Source organism: Falco peregrinus, chromosome 14 (genome assembly GCF_023634155.1).
Source record: "Falco peregrinus isolate bFalPer1 chromosome 14, bFalPer1.pri, whole genome shotgun sequence".
Taxonomy (NCBI): Eukaryota; Metazoa; Chordata; class Aves; order Falconiformes; family Falconidae; genus Falco; species Falco peregrinus.
Window position 1 is genome coordinate 16,812,075 of NC_073734.1, and position 15,138 is coordinate 16,827,212.

Consider the following 15,138-nt stretch of genomic DNA (forward strand, 5'->3'; position numbering starts at 1 on the left):
TCTGGGTGTCATTTAGTTGTGTGGGTTACAGATCGGGGAGTATGTTATGCTTGAACCTATTGCTTGGCCCATCTTCTTACAAATAATCTATAGTTGGTGATATGTGCCCAGAGAATGCTCTGACACCCTCACATCATCTTGGAAACCCTGTTACTCCACAGAGCTCATTCTACATCCATTTTCCGTGACTGAATCGTGCAAACAGTCCTTTCCCGCAATAGGTCTAAACCATTTATCTGTGGGAGTACAAGAGGCCACATTTCTCCTAGACCTGTTTTGCATCCATCATTCTGCAGTACAGTTTCCTCTTCTTTCCGTAACAAACATAGCTCAAAGTTTCCTTATTCAAGGCTCTGTGGAGTGGTTCCCTAGAACATTCTGGATGCTGTGACGGACTGACATAGAGGCACCCAGGATAATCAGCAATAGAGCCGAGTTACGGTATCTTTAATGATGAATTCCTGATCGCAGTTAATCTCCAGACTCATATGTCAGAGACCTGACAACAGCCCTAACTAATGTAGGAAAATTTTGTAGTGATATGAAACAAATACAATTACATACAGTCAGCTGTTCATGCCCCTTGAAAAGAGAAAGTGAAAACTAATAAAAAGCTGTATAGAATTCCACATCATCAGCTAGACCTTTCCAGAAAAGCCTCTTTGATTTTTTTCACTGCAGCTATTTATCAAATGTAACAGAAATAAACCACAAGGCAAACAAACTCCAAAACAAACAACTGGCACAGAAAGATTTTGCTAATCCCTTCAAGTTTTCAGAAGGAAAATAGAACTCCTAAGGACACTATGGCTTGGCACATTTCACGTAAAGCAAATAATTTCCCTTCAAATAGGTTTTCAAGTTATGAGATCTCTATCTATACAGCTTTTCTGTTTTTCTTTGGGAAGTGGGGGGAATTTTTTTTTTATTTTTGGATGAGATTTCACAGCCTTTAACCTTTCAACAATGCCTAAAAGTATTAAAATGTTGTTCAGCTCCCAAAGCCCAGGAATGAAGGAGAAAAAAACCACATTGTCAGAATTTCTTTGCTCTTTATTCACTACTTGAGGGAAGCAGGAAGACATTCCTGGATAAGAAAACAGTATAAACCACATTTGGCCCTTTTACTGCAGAAGTCATCACGACTGGCAGGGAATCCATCTGTTCAATGTAACACCAACATATTTGCCTTTCTGTCGGTTGATCACTAGAGATGTTATTTATTCATGCTTTCACAGTCCTCTGCACGTACAAAGTATTCATCTGTGTCTTTAGTAATTAATGTCACATTACCAAAGGGGAAAGCAGTTTCTCAGTAGAGTGCAACTAACTCCACCTTACACATTACACATTATTCCACAAACTTCACATAACGAAGACCTATCGGTGATGGTGATGCATTAAAAACAGGGAGTCTTGCCAAACAAGATGCCTGGCAGCCTTCTCTGCTTGGGTTGTCCCTGAGGTAAGTAATGCAGAGTAAATCTGAGATATTCCTGTTTCCACAGAAGAAGTATAGTTCACTGATTGATTTTTGCTCTCTTGAACGATAGACACACAGTTCCAGATTCTAAGCTGGCAAGGTTATTTTGTTAGGAACGTGCTATATTTATCTCCATCTTCAGGTTCAAGAAAAAGTACCCGCTGTTGTAATATGGGAATAATGGGTATTTCTCTCTTAAATAGACCATGGTGCAAATATGCTGCGAGTATACACGTTTCACTGCATATGTTGAAAACTATTACGAGAATGGACAAACTATTGCAAAAGATGGTCAACTGCATGGGGTTTTCTTTCTGAAAGAAAGCACCAGTGCTTCCCCCAAGGAAACACTTCCTGAGCAGAAAGGCTTTTTAAAAGGGAATTTCCTCAACTAATGCACAAGAATATTGAGTGGAAATCAACTTTCCTGTGCCCTTACCCACCCTGGACCAGAACCACGGTGGATAAATTCCACACATGCAGAACACAAGCACTATTAAAAACTTGTATAACTAAGTGTTCAATAGCTCTTGCTCTACAGGACATTGTCTCAGCATTTATAAATGAATACTGGCCAAATACAGCTGATGACTAGGAACAAGGCCCAAGTTCTGTAAGGCAGAGGAAGACATAGGATTCCTTAACCCAACTGTTCCCTTACAAATGAGACAAACCTCAGAAGAGTCATAGAGCTTTTGAGGTCTTAGATGCTTTGTTCAAAGTGCAAACTACTGAATAGGGCTCTTTCCACCAGTGACTTCACGATATACTCCAACGCTGGCTGGTTCAGAAAGAGTGTTGATTTCTAGGTGTGTTTTGTGAAGCCTCATCTCTTTTTCTCTGGCACCTGAGCACTCAAAAGGCATACAATATGCAGGCAAGATTTTAAGTCCAAGTGCTCTGCATCAAAACTTCACAGTTGCATTGATACTAACTTGCCTTTTGTTAAGTGCCCAAGCTGTGAGATCAGGCATGTATGACAGAGTTAGGTTTTTAACTTGCAGGGCATCTAAAACTTGAGGTAAAAATCTTGTTCTGTTTGTTTTTAAAGTAAAGATGAAAGAAGTATTGATACCATATAAAGGTAGGTATAAAACCCAGGATATTTTACAAGACTTCATACATCTCTTCCAGAGCAGAAAGACTCTGAGGATCAATAATCACTGTATCAAAAAGGCCATAAAACACTTGGCAGACACAGATGTTACCTTTAGATATTTCATTCAGTGACCTTAAGATATTATTCCTCTACTACCCAAAATGTCAAATACAAAACAAAGGTAGGGGAACCTAAGCAATAGAGATCTTCACTTGAGGCATGTTTATGTGCACCTTCCAGAAGCCAGGTAACAAGGTTGTCTATCCATATAGTTACTTAGGAGTATTTCTGGAATTAAATCTACCTGTCTTGCTTATTGCTTCCTCCTTAGTACATTTCCAGTAACAATTTGCTGAAAGCATGCAATACAGCTACATCAGTCACTACAAAGCTGTAATCACTTTAAAACTCGGTATCACCTTTGTGTTGGCCACAAAACCTGAACCTGATATCATCTTTTAAGTTGCCTAAAATGTATAGATGTTTAAAAATAGAACTAAAGACTTGGCATCAAAATTTGCTGCACCAAGTCTGAAACTTCTGTCACTAGCTACCTGAGAAACTAAGGACCACCAGTTTCCTGGAAAAGAAACCTGAACGTGATTTTGATAAGAATAACGAACCAAATTTAAAAAGAATTCAGAAATACTTCTGATATAATTCCACTGATTTCAGGAAGTTTATCTTAGCAGCTATTTTACTTCTTCAAGTTTATTTGAACCTGAAACTGAACAAAAGGCAAAATCCTGTAACCAGAGAACAGGCAGTCTGCATCTGCAAGCTTCAGGATTCCTTATCCTTTTCCTCAGCTGGGCAGGGAGCCTAAACATGTCAACATATAAAAAATAAGCAACCAACATGGCTCAACAGCTGTGCAAACTTTTTTCATAATGACTTGATTAAAGTTTTTAAAAAAAATAATTGATTAAAAATTATTCTGCCTTCTTTAAAAGTCCTTCTATTGCGCTGAGGTAGTGTAGATCCACTGAGGCCTGATCTACAGTTTAAAGTTTTTGTCAGCATAATTATTTAAGGCATATTAATAACCCTACAGAACTTATCCCTTACAGCCATAGCTAGCAAGACCACTTTCCTCAGTAAAACCAGTTTCATTTGAAAAACAAGGAATGCTCTTGTTAGTGTGAGGTAAGTTTCCATTAGACAAGTTTTCCAGTATTCCTTTAATCTAGAGCCTACCTTAGCTTAAAAAAAAAGAAAGAAATCCAGAATTACCAACTATTCTAAGCCTAGAACTGAAGACCTTTCCACAGTATTGTCACTCCCTTGGAGACGTACCTTAAAAATCCACACTTGCCTTTGAAAATTAATCTTACATTTTATAAACTGCTGCAGTTTTTCACTGCTTATGCCTATGAGCAACTTAAACCCCTTGTATATAGGGGCAGAAGTTATCCCTTAATTTCATTAGTCTAGAACTGACCAGTTTAAGATCAGCATTAGATATTTTACCACTTTGCTACTTTGGCATCTGCAAAATACTCTCTCAGCAAATAACGCTGCCTTCCAAACCATGTAAAGCTTCACCAGACCATGAACATAGCTATTTAACATCCCAGATTTTTTCCACACTCAACAACTTCTATGATACAACCATACTTCACTTCTTTCTCATGGTTTCAATGTAACTGAATATGTAGAATACGCTGGAAAAATAGGATGAGATTTAACAAGCCTGCACTAATTCAACCAGATTAATATGTCCAGTTTGCCAGGATTGAAGTGGCTTTACAAAGAACAGAAAAGAATGTGTGTGCAGAGTCATTTCACCATGGACGCTCCTGGCACTGATTTTCTAGCTTAACCAACGTTCTCACAGCTCTCAGCTAGAAGTGGCAGCTACCAAAATGTTTGTTAACTCTGAGAGCTGCTGATGCTCGGCCAGGAACTGGGGGTGCAATGGAATCCAGGAATCAGCACTTCGTCACAGAAAGAGGAACTAATCTTTCTCTTTCTTTCACACACCACATCTTGAAAGAGCACAGATCCACTTCTTGGCATAAATCAGGATAAAAGTGATGCACATGTGTTTCTCTGTCAAGGAAAGGGAAAATATCTTACAAGAGTCCAAGGCAGTAGGAGGCTGAGAAGGAATTTGTACCACTACCACTGTAATGTACTCTTGTTGGTAAGAAATTCCTCTCGTACCATCTTTGGCACATTACAGTACTAATACAGAAAGGTACGCAGGTCTCAGTGATTGCACCAAAACTACAAGAGCTCCAGGGGAAGAGGTGGGAATGTTTGCCACTATTTCTGGGCCACATGACCAAAACATGCAAAAGACACTGGGCAGTGTTAGTCCTCCAATAAATCTCTTGGTCGTGTGCTAAGCCTGGTCAGATATCAGAGCTTTAACCCAAGATTGTTCTTTCTAAATCGTGTTTACATTATATTCTTCTGCAGAAAAGGACATTTCTCTCTGATTTTTTGGTGTTAGCTTGTCTTTCCTTTGTATGTGTACAGCTCAGATTATGATGGAGCCCTGCCCCCTTATGTTGCTCTGAGCTTTACTAAATTGATTACAATTAAAATAGACAGTTCTTTGACTCATCCTCTTTTCTTAAGTAGAGCTAATGCAGCTTAACTGTCCATAGAAAGAGTCTTTAAGTATCCAGTGCAAGAGAAGTCTCGTATTAAGCATTAGCAGTGGCATCACCGTGTATCACCGTCATTGTTTAATGTGTTGTGCTGTTTGACAATATAGTACAAATGAGCAATTAAAAATACTCTTCTGTGTAAAAAAAAGCCTTAAGTTTTAACTCTCTCACTTGTATTTCAGATGTGCTGTCTCATTGAATGGCAGTTCAAACTACAGCAAGAAGCAATCCTTGGGTGTCCTTCTGTTTAAGAATGAACACAGTTGTATCTACTGAAAAATTAGGTTGTACACAGAGCAATTTAAAATTTCTTAACTCCTTTTCAATCTCAATTTTGTTTTTAAACATATTCAAACACATAAGGAGATGTGAAACATTAGAATGACTATATTAAGACATGACAAACCCTCATAGCCGAGCATGACATATTTCACAACTACATTCCAAGACATTAAAAAAAAAAACCAAAGCCTGAACATGCATAAATTAATTATTAAACCACAGGACTTTCAAAAATACCGGTCTTAATTATGAACAAGGGGTTTATTCTGTGTTGATGGAAAATTCATGGTCAAGGAAATAATTTCCAGCGTATGCAAATGAATAGAATTTGTATAACTTACTATATAAGAAACACTAAGATTGTAAAAGACAAACAGTTTACATAAGAAGCAGATGGATGCAAAGAACTGATTCATAGGATAACATGAGTGAAATAAACAGTAACCTTGCTTCATTGTGATTAGTCCTTACAGAACAGATTGATGAGTGTCTCACTAATTCTTGAAGGCACAACAATAAACGCCTGTGGGATTTACACAATGTACAAATTCACACTGCTACAAGTTTTTTAAAATATTCATTTGCTTGTCTCCATTTCTCCTCCAGTGACTCACAGAGCTTAGACTACAGCTATTTAAGCCCTGCATAGATATTCCTGAATATAAGCATGAAAGGCATGAATGAAACTGATGCTATGGGAAAAGGAGCATGTTTTGATTCTTAATGTTCCCAGATATGAATACTCAAGAATTACTGAAACATCACAGAAGAGTTATTCAAGCAAAATTAAGCAGCAGAATGTTTGTCAATACTTCCATAAGAAATGCACTGGCTTAACTACAATCTAATTTCTAGATGCAGATTTGGACCAGTGTTGGGAAAGATTTTCACTCCCAAGTAATTTCATTCTATATCTATTTCAGTATAGAAAGAAGTCTATTAGCTTTTAAAACTACACAAAAGTATGTCTTAAAAAAAATGTTTTGCAAGCACTACTTTAAGAAAAAGTATCTTTAATGAATAATTCTGCAGATACATAGGTGTTTAGTTTGACTGATACATAGTTGATACTGCCTTTGGTGGACAGAGGGATGTTAAGAATGCATCATAATAAGTGCCATAGCTAAACTTAGCTGGAGTCGTATCAATATGAGAGCGCAACTATAACAGCCATTACATCAGTAATACAGTACATGCTCATGTTGAAATGGAAGGAAACACTTTTTCCTATTTGTTGTACATGGAAGATTTGGGTCTGATGACATTTTATCTCAGCTGGAAATTGGCCAGGAGTATTAGGTAAACTATCCTGTGGCAGTAGAAATTACATTACAGCAATGTAAAGACTTTTTATTTATATTCCTAAGTTATTTGTCAAAGCGTGTTGACAGTAGCTTACCTCCTACGAGAAAGTACTGTAGCACACCGAAATGCACCTGCAGTGTCCAGTGACTTGTAAGGACGCCAGCCTTCTTAGCTGTCACTACACTCTGTCATCTATTACTATGCAGCAGACATGCCACCCACTGTACACCTGGCATTGTGATTTAAGTCCCACGCATTGCATGACTATCATTTTCAAAAAGTGTTTCCATGTGGCAAAGAGTTCTGAGAAGCAAGAACAAGTCAGCCAGCAACTATTCCTCAGAACACTCAAATTTTATTATGGCAAGCCACAACAGCAGTCCAGAAGCCAAGAATACATAAAAGATTATTATACCATCTGGTATGTTTAGGAAGGTTTTTGTTCAAATCTAAAATCATACAACACCACCAACACCACCAATTAAAAAAAAAAATATATCTTACCTTGTTCTTTTTTCCCTAACATAACCTTCTGGCTGAGCAACAAAATGCCCAGCAATAATATTCTTTCATGCTAACGGTTTAGACTTTATAACATTATAACTGACAAACAGTTCCTACTGAGAGAAGGGATTGTGACAGATGGCATGAGATATTGCAGTAATTTTGCTGACAAAGCAGTAAGCACGTGATAGAAGTTCAAAATATATTCAACATATATTCCAGTTGAGGAAGTTTTACAGGCATTAAAGTGGAAGCTTGATAGTAACGTTAATCAGAAAAGAGGGGAAGTTTTCTGCACCACTGAAAATAGAGATATGATTTTTTTGTTTCTGTTTTCTGGATGAAGGGTTAAAACTTTCATTTGGAGAACAAACAAACAAGTTATCTTCATACACTAGAACAGGATTAAGAGGCCTGGAGCCAAACTTTACAGCACTGAAAGAACAGGTTATTTAAGGTAGTGTAATAGCCAGACATTGTAGATTTGACACAGGCAAATACTTCATATAGTTCATCCATTTCAACCAGTACGAGAAGTCCACACAATTTTGCTGGAAAATCTGAATTCAGCTTCAAGAGACAAGTAAACGTATCACCAAATTTACCAACATTCTTTAAGTTAATTCTTTATGGATAATCAGATGGTCACAGATAAACACACTCATGTCACATCTTCATACCAAAGTGCTCTTGTCCGGCAAGTGGGAACTTAATCAAGGATGATTGCATCTGCTCCCAGTTCTTCTACAACCCTTTTGTGTGACCTTGGGAAAGCCATTTTGCCTCTCTGTTTATGATTTGTCATTTACCCTCTCTACCCCCCTCTGTCAGTCTTGTCTGTTTAAAATAGGCAAGTTAGGGATCAAGCTGTAATGGAAGCAACCAAATCCTTGGAAGAAAGCTCTATGAATTACTGCAGAAACAGAAAATGATACAGCAAATGTTGCACATGCTAAGAGCTGCATCCAGTGGTATTTTACACAATACCAATCTAGAATCATAGAAATTTTGAGGTTGGAGAAGACCTTTAAGATCATCGAGTCCACCCTTTAACCCAGCACTGCCAAGCCCACCACTACAGGTGTGGTATGAGTGCCACATCTACACGTTTTTTAAATACCTCCAGTGATGGTGACTCAACCACTTACCTGGGCAGCCTGTTCCAATTTTTTATCTTAAGCAAAAGCTCCCACTGTAGCACTTCAGGAGGAAAAATACATGAACTTTTATAGAGACCACAAAGTAAGGAACTAGGCATCAGGACAAAAGAAAAGATTTTATTCCTGAATTGTTTAATTCTATTTTAATTTTTAAGGTTTTTCTTTAATAAATTTGAGGAGCAGGTTAAATCTCAAAAAACTTTTCCTTTCTTGTTCTCATAGAACTGAGGTGCACATTCTGCTTACCAACCATCTGTACTATACCTTTGTGCACTACCAGAGCTATAAGCAAATCTACTGTTTAAAAGAGAAACCCACTAAGCAACAGTAAAAGACACCTAACAGTGTCTTTAAAAAAAAAAAGGCATTAAAATACACCTACAAATATTTTAATCATGCGACCATCAATGATTATTCTTATAACCCTGTACATCAAGGTTAAGAAAGGCTGATTTTTCCTACATAAACTGGAAGAAATACCTATGTTCCTCCCCACTGGATTTCCAGAGCAATTTTTACTCTCTGTCCTTTTTGAAACGGTGCCCTTAAATTATTCCCACTATTTTTGTCAAAGACTAGAAGAACTGTAATCAGAATCCTTCACTGTCACTACCATCCCCTTACTGAAGTGTTCTGATTTCATGAGACATTTTGTTCCCTTCACAGAACCCTGTAGTGCTCAGTTATCCTTGGAAGAAACCACAGCTCTACCACTGAGTTGGATTTCCAACGTGGTTTTATTCCAGCTAAACCAACACAAAAATACAGTTTTGTCTATTGTTTCAGCTCCTTCTGCCTCCTATTGCAAGCGTTCAAGCATACAGAACGCATGGAAACAAGACTAGCTTTTTGCCCTCTTTGCCTCTTTGCTCAGGAAACAAAATTGCTCCAGCCTAAAGCACAGTTTATTTCAAATGCCAGCTCCTCCCAGCTCTCTCAAACCCATTAAGCCCTTTGCTAAACCATTTACCGGAACAAGCCAGAATGTTCCATCTCAAGAATGTAAGCTCTTGAAATAAATGTTACTGAAACAAGAATTTAATGTCTGGACTTCTGCAGATTGGAGGTTTACAATTTTAAGTTGTTGTAGGACTATAACTTTCATAGTAAATCAGGTGGGAAGACTGATGTGAAAAGACTTTTACGTAAATGGAAAATGTTAGCCGTTTACTTTGACCAAACAAAAGTTAGATCTGCTCTTGGTAGAATTTCACTTCAAGAGATGAAAAAGAAAACCGATTTCCTTGTCCATTCGTCACCCTCATTTCTGAGATTCTCTCATTCCCACCTCAAATATGGTGCAGTTGTAAATCTGTTACTCAGGATGTTCGAGACCTACAACCCATTCAGGTGTAGCCCCTAGAAGGTCAGCTGCCCATGAGCACTGGGGGCTGTCTTCAGAACAAGATGTTTCAGCTTTTCAGTATCTGGGAATACAGGAAAGCGCTAGCTGAAGCTGTAAATGAATACGAAACCAAACAGCCTTTTTACATGTTCAGATATCTTTTGCACTATATCCCCCATAGATTAAATCTATAGAAGAAACAAAAACCTAACAGCTTGTAATTCCACAGCAATGTGCATTATACTTACATGCAGGTAATCCAAAGAAGTATTTACCCCAGTCCTCCATGTTCCCCGCTGCTTCTTCATCTCTACCGACACCTACACTTCTTACACAATACAAATTTTCTTCTGATAAGGGTTATCTGAAGATATGCTTTTAAGAAACAGAGCTTTTAAAGGATGCAAAAATCCTTGGAGATGCAGATCACATAAATAAGAACAACAGAAATATTACTGAAATCAGCTGGGGAAAAAAAAAAAAAGAGAAAATCCAATATAGAATAAAAGAAAATTATTTTCCTAGTTACAGCAGCGTAGCTGACAGCTGGATTTCAGAAACCTGATTGGTTAAGAATTATTAAAAAGATAATAAAATCAGTCAGTGCTAATGTTGATCACAACTAGTTGGCTGTTTTATAAATGATAATTTATTATAAATTTATTATAAATGATAATAAATAAATGCAAAATAAATGCAAAATGCAAATAAAAAGGATATTTTTCAAAATTAATAAACATTAAAAAGAAGCAAGCAGCCAAAAAAACCCAGAGTCAATAGGATCATTAAGGAATGTGAATACACTAATAGTGACAGGTGGGGCTGATATTGCTAAAGGCCTGAATAAGTTACTTGCTTTAACATTCATGAAATAATTTGGAGGACATCCCTGAGACCAAAATACATTTTCACAGGGGAGGGCAACATGGTGAATGAAATATGAGACAGTGTTAGTATTCCAGAGCTCATAGAATAATTAAGACAATGAAAAGCTGACATCGCATCATCTTACAGTGAGAAGAACAACAGAACTCTTACTTTCTAATGGGAAAGATGATGCAACAGCAGAAACTAGCAGATGACAGTGCTGTACTTCAACATATCAGAAACAAAACGGCTGAGCTGCTGGCTGAAATAGTTCCCTGCTTCCTACCGCGGAGGACAAGGACATTGCTTCTGCTATCTCTACTCTTTTGAGAAATACCGTAGACCTCCCTTAACTTTCAATAAATCAGCTTAATAACTAAAACCAATATTCTAATGACTGTTTGCTGACAGGCACACGGCAGGGTTAAGCCATCCTCCCTGCAGGCCACCGGCAGCCCCAGGGACGTTATCAGGGTGACACCACAACCAGCTGGCAGGACCCGTTCAGGGTCACAAGAGGCCTTTAGCAGAGCTCTTCAGCCAGTTTGGGTTCGGAAACCCAAAAAACCACACAGTAAGAGGCCACATGCTTGCCAAAACCCGGAAATAGAAATTAAAGGAATAATGGGTTTACTGTCAGTATGGCTAAAGCATAGCAGTAACACCTCAAGATTCTGTGCAGCGCTGTTTTCTAAAGCAATGTGACAGAAAACATGCAAATTTTGTAATATTTGGCCAGCTTGTTCAAAAAAAAAAAAAAAACCCAAACCCAAATGGATCCACCGGAATAGACTTGGTAAGCAGCACCCAAAGGTGTGGGTTTGTGGTTTCATTCGGTAGGTTTGGCCACGTCCTACACGGGAAAAGTTTCTGGGCCCGTTCCTGAGGCGCAGGAGGGGCCGCGCTGCGCTGAGGTGAGCCTGACCAGCTCCATGGTGGCCATGGCTAGTGCGTCTAGTTCTGCTGCCAGGCTGCAAGCACGCCAACGCCAACATAGATTTATACACCTTATCTCCTGGATAAAGGAAATATTCAGTCAAGTATAGCTACTTTGTCATAACTACAAGATGAATTTTAGGGAAATGTTAGATTTACTATCAAAGAAGAAAATTACTCTTGTTTTTGTGAATAAGTAAGATCATCCAAGAGGCATCATTCACCTGCCAGTATGGTGAATCACAGTGTTGAGTTGGATTTGCTTGAATGCCACAGACCTTTTTTTTTTTTTAATAAAATGAAAGCTTTCCATGCACATTTCAGCATGAAAGCCATATAACTCCCTATTCTTTGTACTGATTGCAGCATAAAAGAAACATCTGCTAGAGCACAAATACTGCAGAATAATCTTCTTTGGGTTAACATTTGGTATTGCCATTATGAATATTTTTTTCTAACCAGATAGCTATAATAGTTCTAAATAATGTAATGTACTATGATTAAATGAAGGAGAAAATTAAGCTAAGACCATACAGACCACAAGGCTTCTGCAGCATCCATTCCCTGTTGTAGGTGCAGAATGAGGGATTTGTTAAAGATGGCAAGAAACTGAAACTTTCCACAGAATCTTGGAATATCAGAAAGATAGATATGCCTTCATGTGCAGTAGATGTAGCTTTTCGGTATGCAACAGTAAGCTACTTTGCATTGCATAGTATGCAGATGAGATACCTAAATGAATTATCATTTCAGGCAGTGTCTATCAGGGGTTTTCCAAGATGCTCACTTCTAGTGAGCAAAGAGCAGCATCACATAGAACAAAGAAGGCACGGCTGGTTCAGGTCGGCTGTTACTAGTAAGTCCTTTCCCAAACAGAGGATACTTTAGGTCATCGGGCCATAGGTACGTGACTCATTTCAGCTGGCTCCTTATGCAAAGCTACCCTACACAACTAACACACAAGAAAAACATCTGCATTCATCATGCCCTCCCATATTTTGTAAGAACCATTCAGGCTACGGCGACTGTCCCATTTGCCTGCCCAAAATTACCGCTGTTCTGGTGGAAAGCCCCTAGCAGCTTTGCAAAGTCAGTTGTGAAGCTCTTTCTCTTTTGAACTGGCGATTTTCACTAGCTAAGCATTTTCCAAGGAAGAAGGTTCAATGTAAATCTGCAATGAGTCACTCACGTTCATTCTTTTCCACCACTTGAACTCGCTCTACACTTTACTAGGTATTTTCCTCTGTGAAAGTACCATTTCAGTTAATGACATGTACTGGGTGCAGCGTGCTGGTATGGCTTTCTTTTCTGTGCCGGAATTCAAAAGACTTAATTGCATCTTGAGATATGAAACTACCTACTTTTATAGGTGACTGTACTTATGTCCACCCACTTTTCCTGATGTTTTCACCTTGATTTATTGCATGTTTCTTTAAAAAAAAAAAAAAAAAAAAAAAGATAGGTGTTGCAGGAGGGAAGGAGCACAAATACAGTATTAGTGCTTATGGCATTACCTCTACAGACTTCCACCCAAAAACGAGTGAGGTACCTTGGAGGCCTGGGAGGTGTTAGCAGAGCACTCGCACAGCTGATTTACACAAGTGCAACACCAGGTTGGAATTGTTTGCACAGACGTTACACCCTCATGTTTCCCATCTGAAGCAAAATGCAACAAAATAGAAAGCCTCTCCTATAGCGGGCTAACGAATTTAAACCAGCCTCCTCTGCCAGTTGCTATAGTAACCAGCTGCAGTAAGTGCTTTGCAGAAATTTCAGGCACAAACTCTATGAATTGTTTGCGTAATTGTCCTGGGTTTATATGCAGAGAGATCTTTGCATTACTAAAAAGAAGTCACTGTATCACAGGAGAGATGTGTGCTTTACTGGCTGTGTTAGCAGAACAGATGTAATACAGGACTGTAGAATAAATAAAGCAGACACTGAATTTTCACTATGAATTTTTAACAGTTATAGCACATCATTACTCTGTGATATATCTGTTCTGGGACATGAAACGGAGCATTCTGTCTTCAGGGCCGTCAGTGAAGCATCTCCGTCAGCATAAAATTCACTTCTAAAACATCTAGATTTTGTTTCTCTTATACAGTAAATATTCTCCAAAATTACAAATATTTTTATATATAATCATAGAGTTTAGAGAAAATAAAAGCCCTGTTAGAGGGACATCTATAACCTCAAGTGAAACCTTCGGAATGTCCTCAGAATATATAACATTCAGTCAGATACTGCTGTTGTGTTTGAGGAGAGAATTTGACATCTAAAGTCCCTGATGGATACTTTGTTTCCTCTTTAAAAAAGTTGGATTGCTTGTGAAAAGGAATATACTCAAAAGATGCAGACCCTCCTGCTTACATCTCAGAATATGCAAAACAGGAAAGTTATAGCTATTGCCCTGCACCTGAAATGTAGTGTTAACCTCTTTTCAGCATTGTAAGATGAGATGTAAAACAAAGCATTTTACAAAATAAAACATCTAATGAGAGCCTTAATTACAAAAAAGCATAGCATTTCACCACTTTAGACCCAAAATGTGATTACTACAGCTCAAGATACTATGTTCTTATGGATTTGAAGACATTTAAGCAAGACAAGTTATGACTTTAGTCTGCCAATTCTAAGTACCTTACTAACTCAACTAAAAATACAGTCTTATAAAAGAAACTAATGTATAGCACAAAAAGGGTAAAAACATGCAGAGCATTCTGGTAAGATATGTCAGAATAGTTCTGTGTTCATTTTTTCCTACTTTTGGCAGAAGCACATCAGAATAAAATTTAGAACAAAGAATTATTCATGCCAGCTAAGCTTTATTTTTAACTCTTGACAGAATTTGGCATTACGGTAGTGGATTTAGTATAAATTTAGACCAAACCCTCTTCAAACGCTTTGCTTTTGAGACTGTTCACCCTGCTATTTGAATTCTCTGCACATATGGTGGCATAACTTTGTTCCCATGGCTTTTCCTCCACTAGTCTATTTTTATTTTTTTTTTCCACTTACTAACATACTTCTCAGGTTAGAAGCATACTGACTGTTAATGATGTCAGCATCTATCATTTTATTACTTGTATTTCTTTTAAAGAAATTAGACTACTGCACAGGTCAAAAGGTTGGCTGATGCTTTGGTTAGCAAGAACGTGAACCCTTTACAATCCACTAAGCTGACTCAGAAAGTGTGTTCTCCGTTTCATTAATCAAATCATACCCAGCTTCCATTGATAATCACATTGATGGAGTATGTTCATATTTAAGCAAGCAAATCAGCCTGTTTTCAGCTGGTTTATTTTCCCTAATTTATATCACTAAGACATTCAACATTGCCAGAAAAAAAGAAAAGAAAATCTGATTTCTACCATATCTCATTGCATTTGTACCTCCTAAAATACTTCTAGAAGCTTTTTGCCTGCATTTGTGTTAAAAGACCTGGGGATGTTTCTTCTCCATTAGTTATTTGATTAGTTAGTTTCTACTCTGAATAAGCATTTACATGTTCATCTGACTGACTGTATCAGAAAAAA

The 15,138-nt window shown here is 37.9% G+C and overlaps 1 long non-coding RNA gene across 1 annotated transcript in view; it reads right to left on the minus strand.

The window, feature by feature from the left end:
• Positions 1 to 7,402, minus strand: part of LOC129785663 (uncharacterized) — a 316,952-nt gene extending 309,550 nt beyond the window's left edge. The window contains exon 1 of the long non-coding RNA XR_008749831.1: positions 7,292 to 7,402. This is a non-coding gene — a long non-coding RNA (uncharacterized LOC129785663). The remainder of the gene's footprint in view (positions 1 to 7,291) is intronic.
• Positions 7,403 to 15,138: the final 7,736 nt, after the last annotated feature.